Raw genomic sequence first — 27,755 nt, 5'->3', positions numbered from 1 at the left:
TTTTGTTTTGCTCTTGAACAGCAAAAATACATCAGTAAGTTGGAAAAGAAATGGAGCTGAAATTAAAAACGGAGAAATCTGAAGTAATGCATATTTGAATGACAATGAAGGGGAGGCAATTTCAATCAAATGGTCCAATTCCAAAGGGAGTTAGGAACATAGTGACAGATAACTTTGATGGTGTTTGACAAACCTGGTATTATGCGCATACATAATTCTTGGCTCTATTGATTGAGACATAGGATATAACGGGAGACATGTGGAGGGGATTTACCCAAATAGTGATGAGGATGAGAGACTGGTGAAACTGAGTCTGTATCCCTCACAGCAGAAGAAGTTAAAGGGAGATTTAATAGAAGAACTGAAAGTTATGAATGATTTTGACAAAGTAAGCAAAAAAAGGTGTTTGCATTGGAATGAGGGTCAGTACTTATACGACGCAGAGTTAAGGCAATTGTCGAAAGAATAAGAGGGGATGTAAGGCCAAAAAAAAGATGCCCTGTGTGGAAGCAGTTTCAGTAGTAGCCTTCAAAATATGATTTGACTTTACGCTTGAAAAGGAAAATATTGCAGCAAAGAGCAAGGGGAGTAGGATTAATTTGTAAGGTTGAAGGAGAGTACGTATCCCTGTGGGTAATGAGCCAGAAATCGTTGAAGCCATTCTGTCATACAACAGAGGATCTATAGTGGACATCGTAGGAATTCAGGGACAGGAATGGGCCATTCTGCCCCTCAAGCCTGTCTTGCCATTCAATGGCTGATCTGTGGCCTAACTCCATGCACTTACCTTAGCCTGGATCTTAGATTTTTTTTTGTCTAGTTTGGCCAGTTACATCAAGTTTTTCGGAGGGATTTTGCCATGAGGCTAAGGAATATTTCTCACTGTATCTTCCCAAACTTGCCTTATTAACTACCTATTCTGCAGCTGTGGTGTCTCTCATGACTGATTCATTCCCCATCTTACCACATGCTGTTCTGAGAACACCTCATCACTCAGGAGACATTTGCTGCAAGATTGGCATCCCTTGCCTGTACCACTTTGAAAGGCCACTGTGCATTCGGACAAGTATTAGCAATGGATGTTGTCCCGCTCTGTCAATGTAATGGCACAGCAGCACAAAACCAGAAGTTCACGGTACATTTGGCACTCCCTTGCACATACAACCCCATCTCTTATCCCAGCTACTGTTTAACCATCAGGTCATACAGTTTACCTGTCCTTCACTTCATCTGGTCTAAACACCCTCTCTAAGTCGCTCTTTCCTCCCCAACATCTACAGCCTGTCATTGTCACAAAGGAGAGTAACTGGACAATTCTGAACATTTCCCTCCCATAATGCAAATCAAAGACTGGTATCATTACTGGTACAATTTAACATTCCACGATGGTCTGCTATTCCTCATTCCCGTCGATTGGAAGTGGATATCAATCTGGCTTGTGGATCTTGAAGTTGCTGTGTTCCTCACTGTCCTTAGCTTCCTCCTCAGAAGATGACTCCCATTCTCGCCTCTAGCCGTTCCTCAGCTTCCATTATATCCCCATTGTTGCCAGTTGCAGAGCACACTACGTCAAGGTAATGCAGCACACTCTATTAGGATTAAAGCCGACATAAACCTCTCCCCTCTTCTCGGATGGTCTAAGCACTGGAACCAAATCTTCAGCAGCCCTGTCGTCTGCTCCACCACGGCCCTGCTGAAAGCATTGTATCTGTGCTCCACATTAGTCAGGAGGCTTGAGCAAAGATGTCATGAGCCATGGTCATAGCCATGGCCCTTGTCCCCCAGTAACCAGCCTTGTCAGGACTCTCAGGCTCAGTGGGGGTATAAAATTGTTCTCGGTTGTAGGAGTCATGGCAGATGCCAGGGTAGCAGGCACACACTTCCAGGAAGTGATAATAGTGATCAGAACTTTCACAGATGGCATTTGTCACCATCCTGATGCATTTGTGTGTGCACAACTGAGAGATGCAACACAGATCTCCCACTGCTCTCTGAAAGGGGCCAGTTGAAGTTCAAAGTGGCAGTCACTGGGAGAGGGTGGCCTCCTACTCCTGAAGCTCTTAGGGCCCACTCCAGCTCTGTCACTGTGCCCTGGTACATGTGAAGCCGTTGTTGGCATTGCGTCTCGCTCATACTCAGGAAATATAGGAGTGAAACCCTGTGGTCTTCCTCTGGGTCCTGAGGGGGTCTGCTGCAGTGACCTTTCCCTGAACCTGGTGCTGCTTGGCCTTCACAGTGACTGCTTCTGCTCCTGGGCTTGTCATAGAGTCACAGCATAGAAACAGACCCTTTGCTCCAACTCGTCCATGCTACCAGGTATCCCAACCCAGTCTCGTCCCATTTGCCAAAACTTGGCCCATATCCCTCTAGCCCTTCCTATTCATATGCCCATCCAGATGCCTTTTAAATGTTGTCATTGTACCCAACCTCCACCACTTCTTCTCATTTCATTAAATCCACGCACCACCCTCTGTGTGAAAAAGTTGCCACTTAAGTACCTTTTATATCTTTCCCATCTCACCCTAAACCTATGCCTTCTAGTTCTGGACTCCCTGACACCAGGGAAAAGACCTTGTCTAGTTACCCCATCCATGCCCTCATGATTTTATAAACCTCTCTAAGGTCACCCCCAACTCCAAACTTAATGCTCTGACCAATAAAGGAAAGCATACCAAATGCCTTCTTCACTATCCTACCTACCTGTGACTCTACTTTCAAGGAACTATGAACCTGCACCCCAAGGTCTCTTTGTTCAGCTGATAACTGACTGTGACTAAGCCCCAGGGCTTTGTGTAGACTGTGCCCATGACTGACTGTACCTCCTGAAAGACAGTGGCTCCCCGCAATTGGAGTGAGGATGAGCTCCCATCCAGTTTGCAATATGGTCATTTAGTTGAGTAAACAGGGTGGCATGGTGGTTAGCACTGCTGCCTCACAGCTCCAGGGACCTGGGTTCAATTCCACCCTCCCGTTACTGTCGGTGTAGAGGTTGCTCATTCTCCTGCGTCTGCTCTGGGTGCTCCGGTTTCCTCCCACTGTCTAAAGATGTGCAGGCAGGGTGGGTTAGCCATGGGAAATGCAGGGTTACAGGGATGGGGTGGGGAGGACGGTCTGGATGGGATTCTCTTTGGATGGTCGGTGTCGACTCATTGGGCCAGATGGCCTGCTTTCGCACTGTAAGGATTCTGATTCTATAGTTTTATGATTCTAAACGTACATTGTGTACATCAGCTGCCACATGCTGCAGCATTAGATTGACATTTTGATGTCCCTCTCGTGAAGAGAACACCTCAACCCGGAGAGATCCCGGGGGTTGGGGGGATGTGTGCAAGCAGTCTGTGTCTGTACCAAAGAGTTTGTCAGCACGGCAGTTCTGGAAGCCTATAGCTCTGCCTGAACTGCCAACATACTAACCACAATAGCATTGCAAGCCAAAGCATGGAAGCTGTGAGTAAGCAAGTAGGCGCTAAGTGAACAAGCGCTAAGACAGGAAGCAGGCAGCCCTGGTGCAGTCTGCGGCTGTCTCTGCTCTGTGTCCTTGCTGCAGCCTTTCAGTGCCAGTTGTTGTGATCTGCAGTGCAGGACTGTGCTTCCTAAGTGTCCTGCAACTGGATCAGAGAGGTGTCTTGAAGATTGTAAGGGGTTCGCGGACTGGTCAGATGGCAGTATCCAAAGATGAAGGATGTGCGTGGTTGTGCCTGTCAATCGTGCCCTGAGATGGCAAGCTACAAAGAGCCAGTGGTGATCTGAGATCACCAGTTTCCTGGTCTGACCGCCATGTCAAGAATTCTTGTCATCTATCTTTCTCATCACACTTAGTAAGATAGCAAGCTCAATGTCCATGGGGTGAGTTGTGGAATCAAGCAGTTTTCTCCTTTGATGAACAACTTGTCGCTGCCCAGCGAGAAACTCAGCATACTATTCGGCAAATGCCCAATTGCTGCAGCAAGTTGCTCCAGAAGGTGAGACAGATCTCACAGGACTTGGAGAATCCCCACTGTGTGGAAACAGGCCATTAGGCCCAACAAGTCCACACTGACCCTTCGAAGAGTAACCTACCCAGACCCATTCCCCTAACCCCTCTACTCTACATTTACCCCCGACTAATGGTCCTAGCCTACATATCACTGAACACTATGGGACAATTTAGCATGGCCAGTTCATCTAATTTGCACATCTTTGGATTGTGGGAGGAAACCGGAGCACCCAGAGGAAACCTACTCAGGCATGGGGAGAATGTGCAAACTCCAGACAGACAGTCACCAGAGGCTGGAATCAAACCTGGTGCTATGACGCAGCAGTGCTAACCACTGAGCCACTGTGACTTGTTGTGTGATTCTGCCAAAATTCCTGACATAACCCATATCACTCCAGCCTTATAAGATTCCACTCCTTGTAAACAGAAATACACTATTGTCTCATATGCTGCAACTCAGACATGTTACAGGGTGAACTCCACTGATGGTACTAAATGGGAGCAATTTGCTCTCTGTTATGGTATGATGAACTGTGTTTGAGAAATTGAAGACTGCAGATACTGGAGATCAGAGTCAAAAGCTGTTGACATTTTGCACATTCCTGATAAAGGGCTTATGCCCGAAACATTGATTCTCCCGCTCCTGCTCCTCGGATGCTGCCTGACGTGCTGTGCTTTGCCAACGCCACACTTTTCGACTCTGTGTTTCAGTACAGTCAGTTCTGCTATAACGTGCATTTCCTCAATGCGAATTGGCTATAATGCGATTGGAGGATTTAGGCTATTAGTTGCAGCATGCAAACTTTCCTTATCTGTCTTGGCTATAACACTATTCTGGTCCCATTGGTTTAAATGGTGCTGCTATAACGCAACTTTCTTATAAGGTGGGTTCACATGGTAACGGAACAGACTGTATCCATTACTGTGCAAGTACAGGTCCCAAAATATTTGTATGTTAAAGGAGGAAGCGGTGAAGACAGATTCAATGGGTGTTAAGTATTGCGGCCACAAACTTAACCTAACTTGGCGGAATAGGGCACAATCACGTTGGAATCATGCCTGTTTTACATCCAACAGACTTTATTCTTCATAGAGTCATTCAGATGCACAGCATGGAAACAGACTCTTCAGTCCAACCTGTCCATGTCGACCAGATATCCTAAATTAATCTACTTCCATTTGCCAGCATTTGGCCCATAGCATTCCAAACACTTCCTATTCATGAACCCATGTAGATGCCTTTTAAATGTTGTAATTGTACCCATCTCCACCACTTCTTCTGGCAGTACATTTCATACATTCACCACCGACTGCATGAAAAAGTTGCCCCTGAAGTCTTTTCCCTTTCATCTTAAACCTGTGCCCTTTAGTTTTGGACTCCCCTACCTAGGATAAACACCTTGTCTATTTACCCTATTCATGCCCCTCTTGATTTTATAAACCTCTGTAAGGTCACCACTCAGCCTCCAATGCTCCAGGGAAAACAGCCCCACCCTATTCAGCCTCTCCCTATAGTTCAAACCTTGGCAAAATCCTTGTGAATCTTTTCTCAGCTCCTGCAAGTTTAACATCTTTCCTATAGCAGGGAGACCGGAATTAAACGCAGTATTCCATAGATTTCATTGAAAAATAAAAGCAGATTGGGTATATAATGGATACACAACCATTTCCTGTCTGAGTGAGATACAAAACTGTTACTTCAACAATTTATGGCCTATGAAGTTGGCAGAGGTTTTCCTGATCTTCTGCTATAACCTTTGTAGACAGACCGCCCTCAAAAACATAGAACATAGAACGTTACAGCGCAGTACAGGCCCATCAGCCCTCGATGTTGCGCCGACCTGTAAAAATAATCTGATGCCTGTCTAACCTACACCGTTCCATTATTATCCATATGTCTATCCAATGTCCATTTAAATGTCCTCAATGTTGGTGAGTCTACTACTGTTTTAGGCAGGCTGTTCCCCACCCCCTACTAATTTCTGAGTGAAGAAACTACCCTAAATCTATCTGTCCTAAATCTATCACCCCTCAATTTAAAGCTATGTCTCCTCGTGTTAACCTTCTCCATCCGAGGAAAAAGGCTCTCACTGTCCACCCTGTCTAACACTCTGATTATCTTATATGCCTCAATTAAGTTACTGCTCAAACTTCTCTCCAATGAAACAGCTTTAGTTCCTTCAGCCTTTCCTCATAAGATCTTCCTTCCATACCCGTAACATCATAGTAAATTTCCTCTGAATCCCTTCCAAAGCTTCCACATCCTTCCTATAATGTGGTGACCAGAACTGCACGCAATACTCCAGGTGCAGCCTTACCAGTGTCTTGTACAGCTGATGTATGACCTCATAGCTCTGAAACTAAATCCCCCTACCAAGAAACACCGACACACCATATGCCTTTTTAACAATCCTTTCAAACTGGGTGGATTTATGCACCTGGATACCGAGATGTCTCTGATCATCTACACTGCCAAGAATTTTACCATTAGCCCAGTACTCTGCATTCCTGTTACCTCTTCCAAAGTGAACTACCTCACACTTTTCTGCATTAAACTCAGTTTGCTACTTTTCAACGCAGTTCTGCATCTTATATATGTCCCTCTGTAACCCACAACATCCTTCAGCACTGTCTACAACTCTTCCTACCTTAGCGTCATCTGCAAATTTACTAACCCATCCTTCTACCCACATCCAGATCATTTATAAAAATGACAAACAGCAGTGGTCCCAAAACAGATTCTTGTGGCACACCACTGGTAACTGAGCTCCAGGATGAACATTTTCCATCAACCACCACCCTCTGTCTTCTTTCAGCTCGCCAATTTCTGATCCAAACTGCTAAATCACCTTCAATCCTGAAACTCCTTATTTTGTGCAATAACCTACCATGTGGAACCTTATCAAACGCCTTACTGAAGTCCATATACACCACATCAACCGCCTTACCTTCATCCACTTGTTTTGCCACCTTCTCAAAGAACTCAATAAGGTTAGTGATGCACGACCTCCCCTTCACAAAACCATGTTGACTATCTCTAATCAGATCATTCCTATCCAGGTGACTATAAATCCTATCTCTTATAATCTTTTCCAAATCCTTACCCACAACCGAAGTAAGGTTCACTGGCCTAGGGTTATCCCGACTTAAAGGGAGCAACATTTGCTATCCTCTGGCATTACTCCTGTCGACAATGATGACATAGAGATTGAAGCTAAAGGCTCTTCAATTTCCTCCCTGGCTTCCCAGAGAATCCGAGAATAAATCCCATCTGGCACTGGGGTCTTATCTAATTTCAGATCTTCCAAAATTGCTAAACCTCCTCTTTGTCAACCTCGATACCATCTAATCTAGTAGCCTGCATCTCCATATTTTCACTAATATTTCTCTTTTTCAATGTGAATACGGACAAAAAGTATTCATTAAGCGCTTCCCCTATGACCTCAGATTCCACACACAACTTTCCACTACTATCTTTGATTGACCCTAATCTTACTCTAGTCATTCTTTTATTCCTGATATATCTCTACAAGGCCTTTCCTTGATCCTATCTTTTCCTTGATCGTATCCGTCAAAAACTTCTCATATCCCCTCCTGACTCTTCTTAGCCCTCTCTTTAGATCTTTTCTGGCTAACTTACATCTCTCAAGCCCCCTAGCTGAGCCTTCACACTTCACCCTCACATAAGTCTTCCTCTTCCTATCGACAAGAGCTTCAACTTCTTTAGTAAACCATGGCTCCCTCTCTTGACAACTACCTCCCTGCCTGGCAGGTATATAATTATCAAGGACCTACAGTAGCTGTTTCTTGAGTAAGCTCCACATTTCAAGTGTGTCCATCGCCTGCAGTTTCCTTCCCCATTTGATGCACCCTAAATCTTGCCTAATTGCATAATAATGGTCTTTACCCCAGTTATACCTCTTTCCCTGTGTTATATACCCATCCCTGCCCATTGCTATTGTATATGGGGTATATACAAACCACTACAGCTGAAACTGACACCCGGAAACGGCAAGAACATCCATCAACAGACACATCGACCTGGACCCCACATACAAACTACTACAGCTGAAACTGACACCCAGAAGCGGCAAGAACAAACCACTATAAATACCGGAAGAAACATCAAAGCAGCGCTTCACAGGAGGGTCCAATAGCACTGATGATGTTCCCTAGCCAGGGAACGAAACGTTTGCAGCAAAAACTTCCAGCTTGGCGAACAGAACCACAACAACGGACACCCGAGCTACAAATCTTCAACCAGACTTTATACGGTCACTATAGCCAAAGTGCTCACCTACCTCCAAATCTAACACCTGGCCGGGTTCATTCCCAAAACCAAATCCAATATGGCATCTCCCATTGTTGGCCTGTCTACATACTGTGTCAGAAAACCCTTCTGCACACATTGAATAAAAACTAACCCATCTAAACTTGTTGAACTATAATATTCCCAGTCACTATTAGGGAAGTTAAAGTCCCCCATAACAACTACCCTGTTACTCTCACTCCTATCGAGAATCATCTTTGCTATCCTTTCCTCTACATCCCTGGAACAATTCAGAGGTCTATGGAAAACTCTCAACAGGGTGACCTCTTCTCTCCTGCTTCTAACCTCAGCCAAAACTACCTCAGTGGATGAGTCCTCAAAGGTTCTCTCAGCCACTGTAATACTACCCTTGATTAACATCACCACACCTCCACCCCACCCCGTTCCCCCCACACCCCCCAACCCCAGCGCACCTTTTACCATTATCTCTGTTCTTACTGAAACATCTAGATACCAGAATCTGCAATAACCATTCTTGTCCCTCCTCTAGCCATGTCTTTGAAATGGCCACAACATTGAAATTCCAGGTACCAACCCATGCTGCAGGTTGACCCACCTTATTCTGGATGCTACTGGCAATGAAGTACATACATTTTAAACCAATATCCTAATTGCTGGTGTCCTCTCACGACCCTGCAACCCTATCCCTGACCTCGTTACCCTCAACCTCCTTTACATTGGAACTACAATTCAGGTTCCCATCTCCCTGCTGTATTAGTTTAAACGCACCCCACACCACCAAAGAGTGTTAGCAAATCTCCCCCCCCCCCACCCAATAGTATCCAAAATGGTATACCTGTTGTTGAGGGGAACCCCTACAAACAGGAGATCCCTGCACTGCCTGCTTGTTCCCTTTCCTACTCCTGACTGTAATCCATCAATCTTCTTCACGTGGCTGTGAAGTAACTACCTCCCTGCAACTCCTCTCAAAAACCCTCTCCGCCTCCTGAGTGATCCAGTTCCAGCTCCAGTTCCCTAACATGGTTCTTGAGGAGCTGGAGTTGGGTGCACTTCCCACAGATGAAGTCAGCAGTTACACTCGAGGTGACCCTTACCTACTTCATACTGCAGGAGTGGCAATGTCAGTGAAATTGGTATTTAGGCAGAGTTGGAACTACAAAGCACTCCTAAACTCAAATGAGGGAAGTTCAACATTGAAAAGGTTGCATTCCCATCATGTCTTCATGTTTTGTACAATGCTGCTCAGTTACAAGGCAAGTTATCTTGTGCTATCTAAAGACAGTCCTATCTAATAGTGATGGAATGCAGAAAGGCATCACAGTCTGATCAAATCACAGACCAAAATACTGCGCTGATTGAAATCTCACTTAAATACATTCTACTCTTTCTGTCACACATCATTACAGATATACTGGCAACAAGCAGCCTCAGCAAAGAATAAAGCATAACCTGGGTGTATATGATTGCTGTCATTTACAAAAAGACTGTACATTATATATCCAGGGTAATGAACATATGATATTAGTTTGTAAGAATACACATCTTTAAACAACAGCGATTATGTGTAACCTGCGGCTCAGTTAGCAGAGTTGTCACCTCTGAATTAGAACACTGTGCTTTCAACTCCCACTTCACTCCATGACACTGCAATCCTGCTGCTATTAAGTCCATCTCATATGACTCTGTTCCACAACCACCTGATGAAGGAGCGTCGCTCCGAAAGCTAGTGCTTCCAAATAAACCTGTTGGACTATAACCTGGTGTTGCGTGATGTTTAACTTTGTCCACCCCAGGCACCTCTAAGTCAGTGTTAAATACAGACTTGATGTTTCAATGCAGTACTGAGATGTTGTCTTTTAAGTTGAACATAAAACTGAGACTTGTCTATTTTCTCTAATTCTCTAATTTGACGACGTATTATAGTTTATTTTCCAATTAAAAGTAAATAGCGGAAATATTTACAAGTCACAAACTAAAAGACTGAAAATATTTAAAAGTCAATACGTTGTACCTGCAAGACGGGGGAGCTATGGAACTTACTGTGGCTCATAGTGACCACATGTTGGTAAAGTGTTTGTTGCTTAAGGAACTCTGCCACAGAGTTGCTGAGCTGGAGTCTGAGCTTTGACGACTGTGACACATCAGGGAGGGGCAGAGTCATCTGGATGCAGTGCTTCAAGAGGCAGTCACACCCCTTAAATTAACTACTTCGAATTCAGTCAGTGAGCAGCGTCAGAAGGGTGTCACTATAAATGAGGCAGGTAGAGAAATCCAGGGGAGGCTGAAAGATCTGAAGTTAGATAAATCACATAAACCAGATGGATTATTCTCTAGAGTTCTGAAGGAGATAGCTGAAGAGTTTGTGAAGGCATTGGTGATCTTTCAGAAATTGCTGGAAAAGGGAGGGTCCCAGGAAAATAGTTAAAGTAACACCCCTGTTTAAGAAGGGAGGGAAGCAGAAGACAGGAAACTATAGGCTAGTTAACCTGCCCTCGGTTGTTGGTAAGATTTTAGAGTCCATTCTTAAGGATGAGATTGTGGAGTACTTGCAAGTGCAGGGTAAAATAGGATTGACTCAGCATGGCTTCATCAAGGAAAGGTCATGCCTGACAAATCTGTTAGAATTCTTTGAGGAGGTAACAAATAAATTAGACAAAGGAGAACCAATGGACATGATCTGTTTGGATTTCCAGAAGGTTTTTGTCATGTTGCTGGACAGGAGGCTGCTAAAAAAGATAATAGCCTATGATGTTAGGGACAAAGATATGATGTCATAGGTAGAGGATTGGCTGACTGGCAGAAGGCAGAGAGTGGGTATAAAGGAATCTTTTTCAGGATGGGCAGCCAGTGACTAGTGAAGTTCTACTGGGGTCAGTGTTGGGACCACAATTATTCACATATTGTTAACAATCTGAATGAAGGAACTGAGGGCATTGGAGTACAGGTGTGTTGAGGAAGGCTGCAGAAGGACTTGGACAGGCTGGAAGAGTGGGCAAAGTAGTGGCGAGTAGAATATAACATGGGAAAATGTGAGGTTATTCACTTTGGCAGGATGAATTGAAGCATCAATTTTTTTTTAAACAGGGAAACTAAAGCAGAAAGGGACTTGGCAGTCCTAGTGCAGGATTTTCTTAAAGTTAACATGTGGGTTCAGCTGGCAGTTAGGAAGGCAAATGCAATGTTCGCATTTATTTCCAGAGGGCTAGAATACAAGAGCAGAGATGTACTGCTGAGGCTCTATAAGGCTGTGGTCAGGTTACATTTGGAATGCAGGGCAACCTCAATTATCTGAACGTCAATTATCCGAATTTCGGATTATCCAAACAAGATCTCAAGGTCCCAGTGCTTGGTTAAACTATATTATCCAAACATTTGATTATCTGAACAAAATACTCCCCGCCCGTGTCTTTCGGATAATTGAAATTGCCCTGTATTGTGAGTAGCTTTACGCTTCCGTATCTAAGAAAGAACGTGCTGGAATTAGAGAGGAGCTTCCACTAGGAGAAGAGACAATGACCTGAGGCACAGTCCCTCAGAGTGAAGGGACAATCCTTTAGAATTGAGATGAGGAGGAATTTCTTCAGCTGTGGTTAATCTGTGGAACTCAATACCATAGAAGGCCCTGGAGACTAAGTCATTGTTAGTATTTGAGACAGAGATAGGTTCTTGATTGGTAAGGGGATCAAGGGTTATGGGGAGAAAGCAGGAAAATGAGGTTGAGATTAGCCACATTTAAATGGCAGAGCATACTCAATGGGCCAAATGGCCTACATCTTATTGTCTTCTCAAGTGAATGAAAAATATGCCGTTATTTCAAAGTATAGCAAGTCATTTATCTGAAGTTTCTTGGCCAATATTCATCCATAATCAATAGCACCAAAATAAAATGTTTTATCATTATCATATTGCTGTCTGTGGGTATTTGCTATGTCTGGTTTGGCTGCTACATTCCCAATTATAGAGGTCACTTACACTTCAAAAGAATGTCATTCAGTAAGGAATTCTGGGATGTTATGAGGAGTTCATTTAAGGCAACAAAGAAATGCAGGTCCTATTTTAATTTTGAATAATTTGTTTTTTCCCACTTTCTGGCTACCAATCATTAAGGTGTTTTTCTCAACTGAGCCTCTGATCAGATATTCATTGGGTGATGTACGTAAACATCCAACTGGTCTTGGTGCATGGATCTTATGGGTCACCATCTTGTTTGAAATCGGTTGGTTCTCCATCTCTATTGGGCTCGGAGTTCGAAGTTCACTCGAGAATGTTGGATAACTGTGTGAGCGCAGCCCTGACCATACTGTGTCAGAACCTGTGCTGCTGATTCTGAGCTGACTACTGCAAAGTAGGTTTCTGTCTTGAGTCTGTCATTGAGATTCCACAGCCCTAGAGAATTCCAAAGATTCATTGTCCTATGAGTGAGGGAATCCCTGCTTATTCCAGTTCCCAAATGCCTCACTCCTTATCCTGGCTTTAAGTTTCCTGGTCCTAGAGTCACAAACCAGGGGAAACATCTGATCTACATTCAGCCTGTCATACCTTGTGAGCATTTTAAAAGCTTCAATCAGATCACTCTTCATTCACTGAAATGAGGGAATATAGATCCCGTTTCCTCTATCTCTCCTCATAAACAACACCATTGTTCCAGGGATTAATCTGGTGAATCCCTAATGCACTTCCTGTGTGGCAAGTATATCTCTCCTTAGATAATGATACCAAAACTGTACACAGTACTCCAGAGGAGGTCTCACTGAGGCTGTATAAAATTGCAGTGAGCTATCTTTACTCCCATAATCAACTCGGAGGAGAAAGTGAGGACTGCAGATGCTGGAGATCAGAGCTGAAAATGTGTTGCTGGAAAAGCACAGCAGGTCAGGCAGCATCCAAAGATTCCTGAAGAAGGGGTCATGCCCAAAACATCAATTCTCCTGCTCTTTGGATGCTGCCTGACCTGCTGTGTTTTTCCAGCAACACATTCTCAGCTCCCATAATCAACTCCCCTTGTAATGAATGCCAGCATACCATTTGCCTCCCTAACTATTTGCTGCCCCCACTTTTAGTGATTTATGAACAAAGACACCCTCATCTCTTTGGACATTCACACTTCAAAATCTCTCACCACTAAAAAAAATTCTGCTTTTGAATTTGCTTTTCCATCAAAGTAAATAACTTCACATTTATTCACATTACATAGCCCGTTCAAGTCCTCCTGCATCCTCCTCATAATTTTGTTTCCATCTGGTTTGGTGTCATCACTAAATTTGGAAATATTACAAATGGTCCCCACATGCAAGCCATTTATGTAAATCTGTTGCCAAAATTCTGATCCTTGTGGTACCCAGAGGTAACAGCCTGCCATCTTGAGAATGATCTATTTATTTCAATGATCTGTCTGTTAATCAATTTTCAATCAATATTAGTTATATTCTCCTTAATCTCACAGGTCCCAATTTTATTTACTAACCTCCTTGTGGATCTAAAATGTATATCCTTCTGCATTTAGAGGAAGAAGCTGATTGGTGAGTCCTGGTATTCTACAATTCAAATTGTAAAAAGTAGTTTTCAAAGTTATGGGATGGTAGGTCAGCATGGGGAAGTGGAAATGTATTCTGTGGTATATAGAGTCATAGAGTCATACAGCACGGAAACACCAAAGAGCTTCAGTCCAACCCATCCATGCCAACCAAGTTTCCCAAACTAAACTTGTCCCACTTGCCTGAGTTGCCATATCCCTCTAAAGCTTTCCTATTAGTGTACCTGTCCAAATGTCTGTTAACTGTTGTAACTGTACCGTGCATCTATTACTTCTTCTGGCAGTTCATTCCACACACAAACCACCCTCTGTGAGAAAAAGTTGCTCCTCACTCCCTTTTAAATCTTTCATCTTTCACCTTAAATTATGTCCCCTAGTTTTGAACTCCCCCACCCTTGGGTAAGGACTTTTGCTATTCACCTTATCTATGTCCCTCATGATTTCATAAACATCTATAAGGTCACCGCTCAACCTCTTACACTTCATTAAAAAAGTCTCAGCCTATCCAGTCTATCCTCATAACTCAAACTCTCCAGTCCCAGCAACATCCTGATAAATCTATTCTGAACCCTCTCCAATTTAATAATATCATTCCTATAACAGGGTGATCAGAACTCCAAAAGTGGCCTCATTAACATCCTGGAGAACCTCAACATGATGCCCCAAATAGAGAGGGCACAGTAGTTCAGTGGTTAGCAACGCTACGTCACAGCGCCTGGGAGCCGGGTTCAATACCAGCCTCAGGTGACTGTCCGTCTGGAGTTTGCACATTCTCCCTATGTCTGCATGGGTTTCCTCCGCGTGATCCAGTTTCCTCAAACAGTCCAAAGATGAGCAAGTTAAGTGGGTTGGCTGCGCTAAATTGCCCATAGTGTGCAGAGATGTGCAGGTTAGGTGGATTAGCCATGAAAATTGCAGGGTTAGCCGTATGTGGTGGATCTGGATGGGATGCTCTGTGGAGAGTCAGTGTGAACTTGTTGGGTCGAATGGCTGTTCTCACTGTAGAGATTCTACGTACTCCCGTACTCAAAGGTCTGGGCTTACTAAATACCTTCTTAACCACCCTGTCTATCTGTGATATAAATTTCAAAGAACTATGTACCTGAACCTCTAGGTCTCTCTGATCAAAAACACAGACGCAGGACCCTGCCATTAACTGTTTATGTTCTGCCTCTTTGTTTTACCAAAATGTAATACCTCACATTTATCCAAATTAAACTCCACCTGCCACTCCTCAGCCCATTGACCAAGGTGCCCACGAAATCATGGACAGAGCATTTGTTTAGATTAGATTACCTACAGTGTGGAAACAGGCCCTTCGGCCCAACAAGTCCACACTGACCCGCCGAAGCGCAACCCACCCATACCCCTACATTTACCCCTTACCTAACACTACGGGCAATTTAGCATGACCAATTCACCTGACCCGCACATCTTTGTGACTGTGAGAGGAAACCCACGCAGACACGGGGAGAATGTGCAAACTCCACACAGTCAGTCGCCTGAATCGGGAATTGAACCCGGGTCTCAGGCGCTATGACGCAGCAGTGCTAACCACTGTGCCGCCGTTCCAGTCAAGCATGTCATGTTACAGCTGTACAAGATTTTGGTCAGGCTATGCTTAGAATATTACATCAATTCTGGTCTCCACATTACACAAAGAAGGTGGCAGCTTTGGACAGGGTGCAGAATAGGTTTACCAGGATGCTGCCTAGATTAGAGGGTATGAGCTATAAGGAGAGGCTTTCAAAATTCAGGTTGTTCTTTTTTCTGGAAGCTGAGGGGAGACTTGATAGAAGCCCATGAAATTATGAGATGCATAGAAAGGGTCGATGGTCAGAATCCTTCAGAATTGAAATGTCTAATACTAGACAACATGCATTCAAGATTTGGAGATGCCGGTATTGGACTGGGGTGTACAAAGTTAAAAATCACACAACAGCAAGTTATAGTCCAACAGGTTTAATTGGAAGCACACTACCTTTCGGAGCGATGCTCCTTCATCAGGTGATAGTGGAGGGCTCGATCGTAACACCATCGAGGTGTTACGATCGAGCCCTCCACTATCATCTGATGAAGGAGCGTCGCTCCGAAAGCTAGTGTGCTTCCAATTAAACCTATTGTGTGATTTTTAACTTTGCATTCAAGATGAGAGGGACAAAGTTCAAAGGAGATGTGAGGGACAAGTTTTTTACACAGAGAGTAGTAGGAGTGTGGAACACACTGCCAGTGGTGATGGTGGAGACAGATACGATAGGGGTGTTTAAGAGTCTTTTAGATAAGCACATGAATATGCAAGGAATGGAGGGTATGGACCAAGACCAATGGATTAGTTTAATTTGGTGTCATGTTTGGCACAACATCATGGGCCTGTTCCTGTGCTGTATTCTTCTATCAATGTTCTTTAAGCACATATGCAAAAAATGGAAGAGGAATAGGTAGAACATCAGAGTGGGGGTTTTCGTGGCTCTCAATGTGACTCCAGGACAGTATATTGCTTTCCCAAATGGCTGCAGGACAGTCAGTCAGAGGTTGTGACCTATTTTGGTGCCAATAACAGGGATAGAAATGAGGGTAAGATCCTGAAAGCAGATTTCAGCGAGGTAAGTAGGTGATTGGAAGGCAGGACCTCTAAAGCAGGATTACTCCCAGTCATCGGTGCTAGTGTGCATAGAAACAGGAGAATTGGGCAATGGAACATATGGCTGGGGCATCTGATTTCTCAGGCATGTGAGCAGTTCTGGGAATGATGGGACGTGTACACCTGAACAGCATCAGGATAAATTTCACTGCAGGGAAATTTGCTAGTGCTGTTGGGGAGGGTTACATTGGTAGGGTGATGGGAACCTGGAGAACATCCCGAGCAGGGAATGGGAGGCAGAAATTTAGCGAGTAGTTCTAAAAAATTGAAGAAGCAGCGGTTAAAAGTGAACAGCACAGGAATTTGGCAGCATTAAATGAAAGGAATATAAGTAAATAAAGCTGATAAGCTGAGGGCCCAGATAGACACATAATTTCCTGAGGCACAAGTGGGTACTGCAGATGCTAGAGGTTAAAGACAAGATTAGAATCAATAAATCTGACCTCGAGTCACATTGACAGGAATGATGCAGGACTATTTCCCGAAGCGTCGATTTTCCTGCTCCTCGGATGTTGCCTGACCTGCTATGCTTTTCTAACACCACTCTAATCTTGACCTAATTACCTGAGATTGTTGCTATAATGGAAACTTGACTAAAAGTGGAACAAAGAATGGCAGCTCAACATTCCTAGATATAGAATTTTCAAACAGGATAGAGAAAGAGATTAAAGCAAATAGCATTTTTGGTTAAAGAATCACTTATAGTTGTGAGGCGAGGTGATACTGAATGAAACATCAAATGAGGCCTGATGGGTTGTGCTCTGAAACAAAGAATAGGGGCAGCCATGTTGCTAGGCATGTTGTATAGATCCACAAATAGTGGCAGGTTATTAATGGAGCAAATATTTAGATTAATTTCTGAGTACAAAGACAATAGAACATTAATAGTTGAGAATTTCAACTAACCAGGATTAACTGAAATGCAGTGTGTAAGGCCCAGAGGGCAAAAAATTCTTGAACTGCTTTCAAGAGAATTTTTTTTAACCAGCACATAACATGCCCAAGAGCGATTCTAATATTAATCTTAGGATTCAAAGCTGGACAGGTGGATGAAGTTGTGATGGGCGATTATTTTTGGAGCTAGTGATCATAATACGTTTAGACTTAGAATCAGTGTGAAAAGGGACAAAAGTAAAACAGGAGTAAAAGTCGTACGTTGGGGGAAAATACAGTTTATAATGCTGAGAGATGACCTGGCAAAAGTAGACTGATTAAAGCTACTGGAAGGAAGGTCAATGGCAAATCACTGGGAAGCATTCAAATATGGGACTCTATGGGCACAGTGTAGATATGTGCCCATATTGAAATAGGATGGTACTGTCAAATCTAAAGCATGCTGGGTAAACTGGAGTAAGAAAATAGAGTTTGTGGCAACCTTAAAGAAATGGTATTTTTTTGGAAGCTTAGAAGCGTTTAGAAAGTAAACCTTATAGCCCTTCTTTACTTTCTTCATTAGCTTACATCCACATTCTCTTTTCCCTTTCTCCTCAATCTCATTGTTCCCTTTCGCTGGGTCCTCAGTTTCTGCCATTCCTTGGGCTTTATGGAGTAAGTCGGCCAAATGCAGTTCAATGGAAAACAGCTTTATCTAAGTACTTACCTAACACAGAATTTCGCGAGAGAGGGAATTCAGCACAGTGAGGAGTTCCATTTAGCTTTTTTTTTACAGAACAAGGAGTCTGAGCTAGAGTGGGAATCCTGAGAGCTGTGGTCCAAAAGGAAGAGATAGGTAGATGGTTTGTAATGAGTTTTAAGAATCTTTTCCCCTCTAAACTGCAACAATATTTTAAATTCAGACCAAGAAAGCATAACTACTGAGAAATGTAAGCAGCTAAAACACAATCAGAACAGAGCAGCAGGACAGCATAGAAAGCAAGTAATGAGGGAAGACGGAATTTGCACATTCTCTCTGTGTCTGCGTGGGTTTCCTCCGGGTGCTCCGGTTTCCTCCCACAGACCAAAGATGTGCAGGTTAGGTGAATTGGCCATGAGAAATTGCCCATAGTGTTAGGTGCATTAGTCAGAGGGAAATGGGTGTGGGTGGGTTACTCTTTGGAGGGTCTGTGTGGACTTGTTGGCTGCTTCCACACTGTAGGGAATCTAATCTAATCTAACCTAATCTAATCTAATATAATCTACATTAATGACAAGGGAATAATTAGAATTTAGAATGAACTGCTTGAAAAGATGGTTTGAAATAAATTGGAAGGCAATTCTATTAAAAGTGAGTTAAAATGTCTACATAGCAACAGACATAGTGACTACAATGAAACAGGAAATCTGGAGGTAATCATGCATTGGGAGGAACTGGACATCGTACTGATTATTGGGATATGCCCAATGAAAATTCAGAGCTGGGAATTAAACAGTGCAGAGTGTGATATATTTAGAAAAGATAGAGATAGCAAACGTGAAGCTAAAGTATTTATTCAGGAAAACTCATGGCAATTGAAAATGGTAATGCAGTAAGTCGCAAATAGTATTCATGTAGAAAAAGATAAAAGATAGGGACAGAACAATCACGCTATTAGGTGAAGATTACAAAGCACGTAATAGTGGAAGGAAGGTTGTGGAAGAATTATGCAGACACGCTGGAGAATTTAGTAAAAGGAATAATAATCAAGTGTGTTTTTTTTTACATATTCATTGGTGAAATGTGACTGTCACTGGCTGAGCCAGCATCATGTCTCCGTTGAGAAGTTGATGTTGAGCTGCTTCCTTGAACTGTTGCAGTCCGTGTTCTGTGGGTGAACCCACATTGCTGTTAGGAAGTGAGTTACAACATTTTGACCCAGTGACAGTGAAGAAACGCCTATATTGTTGCACGTCAGGATGGTAAGTGGTTTAGAAGGATCCTTGCAGGTAGTTGTATCTGCCAATGTATCTTCTGCCCTTGTCCATTCAGGTAGTCCTGTCATGGGTTTCAACTGCCCTGGTATTAACTGGGCATTTAAAGGGGATAAGTTAATGCATTCCTATTATATGTATTGGACTCTTTCCTAACCCAATGGGTGAACAAAAAACAATAAATGTATATTCAGTATTAAATCAAGTAATGGGGAAAGAACTACAGCAGACAAAAAAGAAAAGGTAGAGAAACATCTAGGCAGTAAACACTTCAACTCCCCCTCCCACTCCACCAAGGACATGCAGGTCCTTGGACTCCTCCATCGCCAGACCATAGCAACATGACGGCTGGAGGAAGAGCATCTCATCTTCCGCCTAGGAACCATCCAACCACAAGGGACAAACTCAGATTTCTCCACTTTCCTCATTCCCCTCCCCCCCCCCCCCCACCTTGTCTCAGTCAAATCCCTCGGACTCTGCACCGCCTTCCTAACCTGCAATCTTCTTCCTGACCTCTCCGCCCTCACCCCCATTCCAGCCTATCACCCTCACCTTAACCTCCTTCCGTCTATCACATTTCCAACACCCCTCCCCAAGTCCCTCCTCCCTACCTTTTATCTTAGCCTGCTGGACACACTTTCCTCATTCCTGAAGAAGGGCTCATGCCCGAAACGTCGATTCTCCTGCTCCTTGGATGCTGCCTGACCTGCTGCGCTTTTCCAGCAACATATTTTCAGTAAGAACTATAACATAATATGCTTTAAAATAATGATCAAGAAAAATATTACTTGGCAAAATCCAAAGAATAAAGGATAAATTATTTTGAATGGCTGAGAATGCAACTTTGAAAAGTAAAATGAGCAACAATGTTGGTAAACAATGATCTAGAACAACAATGAGAAACATTTAAAGCAACATTCATCAGAGTGCAGCAAAAGGAAAGAACAAATAAATCACAATCCTTAGGTGAATAAATGCATTGTGGAACAATTGGGGGTTAGGATAGAGGCTTACATTAAATTGAAGGGAAGTTTGATAAATAAAACAGAAACAATAGAGCAGTGTGGTGAAGAGGTGAATAATAATCAAACACTAAGGGATAGGAATATATACAGAAGAGTGCAGCAGAAATTAGAATCGGAGTAAGTATTGGTGAAAAGCCAAAGCTTAAAGCTCTTTATTTGGCTATAACAAGATAGATGAGTTTATGGCGTCAATAGAAATAAATTATCATGATTTGATAGAGTGGGAGAGGGAGGTATAGTGTGAGCCAGGGTCCCTGTTGTTGTAAGGCAGCAGTGCTAACCATCGTGTCACCTTATGAAGGGCACTACAATTATTAAGAGTTAAAGTTAACTCCCCCTCCCACTCTGCCAAGGACATACAAGTTCTGGGCCTCCTCAACCGCTAAACTCTAGCCACCTGATGCCTGTAAGAAGAAAGCCTTATCTTCCGCCTTGGGACCCTCCAACCACACGAGATCAATGTAGATTTCACCAGTTTCCTTATTTCCCCTCCCCCCACTTTATCCTAGATCCAACCCTCCAACTTGGCACTGCCTTATTGAACTGTCCTACCTGTCCATCTTCCTTTCCACCGATCCACTCCACCCTCCTTTCTGATGTATCACCTTCACCCACCTCCACCCCCATCTACTTATCGTATTCCCAGCTACCTTCCCCCAGTCCCGCCTCCCTCCTGTTTATCTCTCAGCCCCCTTGGGCCAGCCTCTCATTTCTGATGAAGAGCTTATGCTGGAAACATCGACTCTTCTGCTCCTCGGATGCTGCCTGACCGGCTGTGCTTTTCCAGCACCACACTCTTTGACTCTGACCTCCAGCATCTGCAGTCCTCACTTTCACATGGTTACAGGTGACCATAACATTGTACAAACTGGAAAGTAATGGAGTCATGTAAAATCATGGAATCTCTACAGTGTGGAACCAGGCCATTTGGCTCATTGAGTCCACACTGACCACTGAAAAGCATCCCACTCAGAACTACCCCACATTTCCCATGGCTAATCCACCTAGCCTGCATATCCCTGAACACTTTGAGCAATTTAGCATTGTCAATCCACCCAACCTGCACATCTTTGGATTGTGGGAGGAAACCTGAGCACCTGGAGGAAACTCATGCAGACTTGGAGAGAATGTGCAAACTCCAGACAGATAATTGGCCGAAGCTAACGTTCAGCCATGGTCCGTGTTGCTGTAAGGCAACAGTGCTAACCACTGAGCCATTGTGTCACCTTATAAAGAGCACTACAATTATTGTGAGTGATTTTAATCTGCATATTGGCTGCAAAAATCAGATGGGCAGTGGTATCATGGAAAACAAATTTGTAGGGTGCACCAGAGATTGTCTCTTGGAGTAATACATTGCTGAACTTATCTGGAAACAGGGTATTTTAGATTTAGTATTGTGGAAAGAGATAGGATTAATAAGACATCTCATAGTTTAGGATCCTCTACTGGATAGTGATCGCAACAAAATAGAAGATCCAGTTGAGCTTGAGGAGAGCCACTTGGGTCTCAAGTCATTGTCTTCAACTTATGTAAAGGCAATTACTGAGGAATGAAGAAGGGATTGTCTGAGCAGGTTGGGAAAATAGAGAGAGGGGAAGGTCAATGGAGATACGATGGCAGGCATTTAAGCAAACATTTCATAATGCTCAGAAAAGTTTACTCATCAAAAAGGAGTTAATGAGAAGGATGAACCATCCATGGTTAAGAAAGACAATCAAGATGAGTATCCAATCTAAAACTACTACTTAGACAGCAGCACACAATTGCAAACCAGAAGATTGTGATTTGTTTTAGGAACTAGTCATGGATGACTAAAAAGCTAGCAAAGAGGGACAAAATTGACAATGAAAGTAAATTAGTAAAAAATGTAAAAAATGAGGTCTGCAGATGCTGGAGATCACAGCTGCAAATGTGTTGCTGGTCAAAGCACAGCAGGTTAGGCAGCATCTCAGGAATAGAGAATTCGACGTTTCGAGCATAAGCCCTTCATATTCCTGATGAAGGGCTTATGCTCGAAACGTCGAATTCTCTATTCCTGAGATGCTGCCTAACCTGCTGTGCTTTGACCAGCAACACATTTGCAGCAATGAAAGTAAATTGGCAAGAAATGCAAGAACAAATAGCAAGAGCACATAAAAAGGGAATAGCAAAAATGTGTGTGGAATCTTTGGAGAATGCAACTGGGGAATTAAAAGTAGGGAGCAGGGAAATGGCAGATAACTTAAATCAATATTTTGCATCAGTTTTCACGATGGAGGACACTCAACATTCCAAAGATATCAGGTAAGCAAGGTATTAGTCAGAGGAAAGATCTTGTAACAGTTCCTGTTGTGAGGAATTAGACAAATTAATGGAACTGAAGGCAAACAATTAACTAAGACCTGATAGCCTCCATCGAAGGGTTTAAAAGAAATTGGTTGCAGAGATGGTGAAGGTATTGTTTGAGAAATTTTTGAATGTGTTGGATTCTCAATGGGTTCCAGTGGATAGAAAACCACTGATGTGGTGACTCTTCTCAAGAAGGGAGAGCAGGAAATTATGGGCCAGTTAGCCTAATATCTGTAACTGGGAAAATGCTAGGTTCCATTATTAAGGAAGAAATAGCAGGACATACAGAAAAGCTTAACTCAGTCAAACAGAGTCAAAATGAAAAGGAAATCATCTTTGACAAATTTGCTGGAGCTCCTTGAGGATGTAACAAGTAGAATGATTAAGGACAATCAGTAGATGTAGCACATTTGGCATTCCAGAAGGCATTTAATAAGGTGCCACATAAAATGTTATTGCACAAAGCAGGAACTCATGGTATTATGGGTAATGCATTTGTGTCAATTCACTCACTGAACCCAGCGATTAGTGTGTGTTTTTCAGGTTGGCAAGACATAATTGGTGGAAGTGCCCCAAGATCAGTTGAAGGGCCTCAATTGCTTACTACCTATATTAATGATTTGGAGGTGGTGACAAAGGGCAATATATCTAAACTTGTTGATGAAATAAAATAAATAGGAAAGCTTGTGTGATGCGCACATAAGGAAACTGCAGGGGATGTAGATAGAATGGGCAAAGACTTGGCGGATGGAGTTTGGTATAGAAAAGTGTGTGGAAGAATCAAAATTCAAACTATTATTTAAGTGGAGAGTGAGTCCACAACCATGCAGTGCAGAAGGATTTGGATATTCTTGAGCATGAAACACAAAATGTTAGCATGCTGGTGCAGCAAGTAATTAAGAAGACAAATGGAATTTTGGACTTTATTAAGAGGGGGTTGAAGTTCAAAAATAGACATGCACTGTTACAACTATACAGAGTGTTGGTGAGGCTGCACCTGGAGTACTACACACAGTTTTGGTCCCATAGATAGGAAAGGATATATTATCATTACAGGAAGATGAAAAGAGATTTAGTAGACTGATCCTGGGATAAAAAAAGTTGGCTTAGTGAGAAAAGCTAATGATTAGAACTTTATTCATTACAGTTTACAAGAATGAGGGGTAATTGTTTTGAAGTATACAAGGTTCTGTGTATACTTAACAGGTTCAACATGAAGAAGGTATTTACACATGTAGTAGAATCTTGAACTGGGGACATAGTTACAGAATAATGGGACATACATTTAAAACTGAAATGCAAAGGAATGCCCTCTATCAGAGGGAAGTGAATATGTGAAATAACTCAGAGTAATGGAAACTAAACCATTGATACTGTTTAAAGACAAGCTAGGTAGATTTTGAAATATTGGGGAATTGAATTGGTATAACAGAGGAGTTGAGACCTGGAGAAGATTAGCCAGGATTGTGTTTAATGGCAGGGTAGGCTTGAGGGGGTACATGACTTACTTCTGACTCCTATTTCTGATATTCTTAAAGCCCCTGGTCCAGGTGGATTGAATTCACAGATTTTGGAAGAACCTAAGCAAGAGGTGGCACCAACATTATTACACATTATTACACAACAATAATATTGGAGTCAGGAACTGTCAACAGATTTTGAATTGACTAAACAGAAGTTGCTGTCTATTGATGTTTCAGTATGTTACAGTTGAGGCTTATTCACGAAAGTATCTGCAGGTAGTTGTTCACAGGAATAGGGTCAGTCCTTCTTTCAAGTGCAAACTGATGAAATACAAAAACCAGTCTATTTTATTGAGAAGGAGAAAGTGAGGACTGCAGATGCTGGAGATCAGAGCTGAAAATGTGTTGCTGGAAAAGCGCAGCAGGTCAGGCAGCATCCAGGAAAGCTTTTGGTACTTACTGTCTTTAATTTCTGATATGGCTAGGAAGAACTATTTGTTTAGTGTATGGATTCTGCTGTGAATGAAGAACAGTAGAGGTCCTTTGCAAGTCTGTGAGAGTGTTGTTCTGAGCTGGGGTAGGTCTAATCGCCGGGAATGTAGGTAGCAGCGCATGGCTGCAAGCGTGGAGCAGAGGATCCGGAGGGAGGTCTATTGCTGGAGGCTTCGGATTTGTTGTAGGTACTAGTTGTTCTGGTTGGGTCCAAATTTTGTTGGTCTGAACGTAGTCCAGAGTCCCTGCAGGATTAGTCGGTTCCGTAGACAGGTGCTGAGGAAGGAGGTGTGGCTGTGGTAGCGAGTCTGTTTGAGAACGTGGCTGAAGAGCTTCTGGCAGAGGAGATGACCTGGGGTGTGCAGTGAGAGAACGACTCACTGAAATCCTTGTAGAGGGAGGAAGAGAGCTTCTTCAAGCAAGGCATCCTTTCAAGAGGATTCGTAGCAGGTTAAAATCTTCGAGGAGAAAGTGAGGACTGCAGATGCTGGAGATCAGAGCTGAAAATGTTGCTGGAAAAGCACAGCAGGTCAGGCAGCATCCAGGGCTCATGCCCGAAATGTCGACTCTCCTGCTCCTTGGATGCTGCCTGACCTGCTGCGCTTTTCCAGCAACACATTTTCAGCTATTTTATTTTGGGAAGTTTGTTGGAGACTGAACAGAGGTACACACTACAGAGAAGGAAATATCAGCAATTACCATGGGGATATGAAAGCTTTGCAGGCTATTTCATAGGAACTGTATTTGCAGATCAAGTTAGGCTATGAGCCTTTGGTGAAATTATTGGTATTGAAAGAATCTCAAAGATGTCTTTAATTATACAAAGATTCAAGTTTAGGATGATGACATGTATGTTGGAATAGTATATGTTCCAGGAAAGGCAGAAGTACCACAGCAGCAGTGAATTGAGCAGATGGTGTGGACCTAATTCTTGTAATTGAAGTATGGTTTTATTATACAGCAATATTCAAAACTTTACCAGCAAAAGACAACAAAGTCAGACAATTCTAAGCAGTTCCAAAATCTGACAAAGGAGTGTACAAACATCAGACACTAGAGAGACGTCTTCAGCCAGAGAATAGCGGATCTATGGAATTCATTGCCACAGAAGGCTGTGGAGGCCAGGTCATTGAGAACATTTAAGACTGAGATAAATATGTTCTTGAGTATCAAAGGTACAGGGAGGAAGCAAGAGGATGGGATTGAGAAACTTATCAGCCATGATTGAAAGATGGAGCAGATTCGATGGGCTAATGGCTTAATTTCTGCTCCTATGTCTTATGGTCTTATCTCTGTCTGTAAGGGTGGTTGAAATATAATCCAATAGATCAAGTGCTGTAAAGATGTCAAAAGTAGAAAAGCACAACATTATTGAAAGTTTTTTTTTACCATAGTCAATGCGAAGAGAAATTCTACAGAAACTCAACAGAGATCACCTAGGTTGTGAAAATACAGAGCAAGAGCATGACAATCAGTGTGGTGACCAAGCAGTTGGAAAGATATGCAGGGTTAAACTTTTAAATCCATATGTGTGTCATACACTACCTAGAATGAGTGGACCTCAGCATTTTAACCCGCAACACAGGATTTGGAATCAACATGAATACCATTCATTACTCAGGAAGAGGCCTTGACCTTGTATCACATGGAGCTAGTAATGCTTTCTTTGTCTGTTTAAAATGAACAGCTATCTGCTCTTTCCAGGTGAGTTCCACTAAAGACTTCAGAACCACTTCTTCAGCCAATCTATGGATCAGACACAGACAAAAGCAAAAGTCATCAAACAGGCAGGGTTTGTCTCCTGTTCCAGTTTAAAGTTCACCTGAGCACAAACTTCCTAGCTATTCAACGACAATAAACCTCACAACTTGCTATAAGCTCTTCACTTTACAAGATCCTCACATCAACGTCAACTCAGTGAATTCAAAAGAACATAGGCCTGCTTTGTGGGAGACTGGAGGTTGTTAATCAGAGACTATGATAACCGTAATCTGTAGAAATACATTATTTTTTGTCTGCAATCCATCTTTATGTGCATGGGTGTGTGAGTGAGACTGAGATTGTATGCCATTACATTTACTTAGGGGTGTCTGAGAGGAATGAACTTCCTTGATTTCTAAACTCACAAAAGCTCGCTGATAAATAGATTAACGGGAGTACACACACAGAAAAGGCATACATTTTCCATACAAAACGTTCTGATCATGAGCAGCAAGAAAAGTCATACATTTTGTCTATTACAGTGCTCAGTGGCAATTAAAAGTTTATTCCATGGGTTTTGAATGCTGGCAGGGTCTGGAGGTGTGTGGGCAATGCCAGATAATGAAACAAAGTTTCAATTGTACAGCAGACAATCTCCGTACCATTATGGATGGCATTCTTTATACATCAAAACTTTTCCCTGTACTCCTGTATCCTTGTGCTTGAGTAGACATGACAATAAAATCTAATTCTAATAATATCTATACTAGCTGATGACACAAATGTGAAATTGGGAGTTGTGAAGAGAACACAGAGAGAATTATAAGGTCATCAAGAGGTTATGAGAGCATCAGGAATCAAGTCAAATAACATTGAAAATGTTTGAGAGATTCAGAGGCCTTGTATTTTGGATACAAATAGCCAGGGTGTAAGGCCAGGCTACCTAGCAACACAGATGGTAACCACAACAAACACAACTAGTTCTAACAGCGTTTCCTTTGCCTTTTAAAATTGCATCAGAAAGAGGATTAAGTTTTCAGCATGACATCGAGCATAGCTGCCAGGAGCTGGCTGCAGAGATAAGAAATGAAACAAAGAATCTTCACATCTCCACTTATAATTCCAGAGCATAAATATATGTGCTGACCATGTTAGTATTTATACAGGTGCATGTGCATGTAATTGTGTATCTGTTTAGTTGTGCGTTATGGATACGTATAAGTGTACACATGTACATCAACATATTGAGTAAAATATTCTAGCACCAAAAAAGCTCTTCAACTGAACTAGTCAATGATTGAGTTTAAACTTTGCATAATTCACCTCCCACATTACCTCATCTCATCATGTTTTTCTAATCTTTTCTCCCTTATGCTTTCATCTAGCTTCCGTTTGAATGCAATAATTTGTGTTGTTGACCTTTTAACTTATTTCTTTATTTTTCGACATTTCACC

At 42.7% G+C, this 27,755-nt stretch overlaps 1 protein-coding gene across 1 annotated transcript in view; it reads right to left on the bottom strand.

Annotated features, from left to right (window-relative positions):
• LOC132821947 (erythroferrone-like) overlaps positions 1–27,755 on the bottom strand; it is an 88,902-nt gene that overhangs the window by 1,584 nt on the left and 59,563 nt on the right. The gene's annotated exons all lie outside the window — the stretch shown is intronic.

This window comes from Hemiscyllium ocellatum, chromosome 13 (assembly GCF_020745735.1).
Source record: "Hemiscyllium ocellatum isolate sHemOce1 chromosome 13, sHemOce1.pat.X.cur, whole genome shotgun sequence".
NCBI classification, from domain to species: domain Eukaryota; kingdom Metazoa; phylum Chordata; class Chondrichthyes; order Orectolobiformes; family Hemiscylliidae; genus Hemiscyllium; species Hemiscyllium ocellatum.
This window is presented reverse-complemented; position numbering and strand designations above follow the sequence as displayed.